Raw genomic sequence first — 2,408 nt, forward strand, 5'->3', positions numbered from 1 at the left:
CACGTATGTTCAAATGTACGTAAGCTGTTACCACTCAATATTTACAGGGAGTGGTAACAGCGGTTATTCTTAATTCTTTCTTATTACTTACAATCCTCTCCATCCTTCTGATGACTGGAGTTTCATTGTTTTTTTCTTATATTCGACTAGTGGCGCCCTCTCGATCCTTTACAACACCAGTTATTACTCAATTTCCCTTTTAATGACTAGAGTTTCCATGTTCTCATTTCTAATGTTCAAGTGTACCTCAGCTGCTACCTCTAGATCTTTTGCAACGCCATTTATTACTCGATTTCCCTTCTGGTGGTGGTGAGTTTCCCTGTTCTCATTTCTAATGTTCAAGTGTACCTCAGCTGCTACCTCTAGATCTTTTTACAACGCCATTTCTTACTCGATTTCCCTTCTGTTGGTGGTGAGTTTCCCTGTACTCATTTCCAATGTTCAAGTGTACCTCAGCTGCTACCTCTCGATCTATTACGACGCCATTTATTACTCGATTTCCCTTCTGGTGGTGGTGAGTTTCCCTGTTCTCATTTCTTATGTTCAAGTGTACCTCAGCTGCTACCTCTCGATCTATTACGACGCCATTTATTACTCGATTTCCCTTCTGGTGGTGGTGAGTTTCCCTGTTCTCATTTCTTATGTTCAAGTGTACCTCAGCTGCTACCTCTCGATCTTTTACGACGCCATTTATTACTCGATTTCCCTTCTGGTGGTGGTGAGTTTCCCTGTTCTCATTTCTTATGTTCAAGTGTACCTCAGCTGCTACCTCTCGATCTTTTACGACGCCATTTATTACTCGATTTCCCTTCTGGTGGTGGTGAGTTTCCCTGTTCTCATTTCTTATGTTCAAGTGTACCCCAGCTGCTACCTCTCGATCTATTACGACGCCATTTATTACTCGATTTCCCTTCTGGTGGTGGTGAGTTTCCCTGTTCTCATTTCTTATGTTCAAGTGTACCTCAGCTGCTACCTCTCGATCTTTTACAACGCCATTTATTACTCGATTTCCATTCTGGTGGTGGTGAGTTTCCCTGTTCTCATTTCTTATGTTCAAGTGTACCTCAGCTGCTACCTCTCGATCTTTTACAACGCCATTTATTACTCGATTTCCCTTCTGGTGGTGGTGAGTTTCCCTGTTCTCATTTCTTATGTTCAAATTGTACCTCAGCTGCTACCTCTCGATCTTTTACGACGCCATTTATTACTCGATTTCCCTTCTGGTGGTGGTGAGTTTCCCTGTTCTCATTTCTTATGTTCAAGTGTACCTCAGCTGCTACCTCTCGATCTATTACGACGCCATTTATTACTCGATTTCCCTTCTGGTGGTGGTGAGTTTCCCTGTTCTCATTTCTTATGTTCAAGTGTACCTCAGCTGCTACCTCTAGATCATTTACAACACCGGTTACTGTTATATTTCTCCTTTAGTGACTTCAGTTTTCTTGTTCTCTTTTCTTATGTTGCTAACTCTCGATCCTATACAACAGTGGTTATTACTCTACTACTATTTGGTGCTTTTCACAAAACCAGAAAGATTACAAGGTTTTGTTGTAAAACCAGAGTGACCACAAGGATCTAATGGGAAACCAGATAGATCGAGAGAAAGGGCTCTGTTTTTTTTTTTTAAGTGGAGCACTAAAGAGTTGAATCTGAACATATCTGTCTATCCTGTATGAAATGGTAGAAAAACATATTTTAAGTGACAGCAAATAATGAATTTTGTTTGCATTTTGCTTGGTAAAAAAAAAAAATTATAAGAATTAATCATGTGAACAGAATAAGGAAATTGGAGATCCTAGAGAGTCTTTGTGACTTTTGAAAATGATACACTGGGAAGAATATGGAAATGTTTCTTCTATGTAGGCTTATACTGCAGATAAACACTACGACTTATACCTAGTAATATATTTACTGGATATGTTACTAATGTTTAAGGTCATTAAAAATCGACGTAAACTTCATTGTTATTTATTGTATAGAACTGAAATAAAGCACATAAATTACCCGAATTAGTCCTTGGAAACATTATTCGATTTAAGAAAATAAACTTTTTGTTTGACCTTCACTTCTTTAGTAACAACTATTACAGCTGATTGTTTCGTATTACTTCATTTCTCAGTGAAAAAAGCCGATAACGGTTTTTGCAATCAGTTGTGGGGAGGAGTGGGTAGCAGCACTAAGTCTACAGCCGGTCACCTCGTGCTGAGCCGTTATCAGTGACCTTGACCTGGTATCAGCAGCGGCACCCAGTGCTGCAGCTATCACCAGCTGACAGCGACCACGGACTGCCGCGCTGATTCTTGCCAGTTATTGCTCTTCACGCTTTTTTTACGACTCTTTTTTTGGGGGAAACATGGCTCAGATTTTCATCATAAAATAGTGGGATCTGGAGTTCAGCTGCAGTTCAC

This window comes from Homalodisca vitripennis, chromosome 2 (genome assembly GCF_021130785.1).
Source record: "Homalodisca vitripennis isolate AUS2020 chromosome 2, UT_GWSS_2.1, whole genome shotgun sequence".
Classification (NCBI taxonomy): domain Eukaryota; kingdom Metazoa; phylum Arthropoda; class Insecta; order Hemiptera; family Cicadellidae; genus Homalodisca; species Homalodisca vitripennis.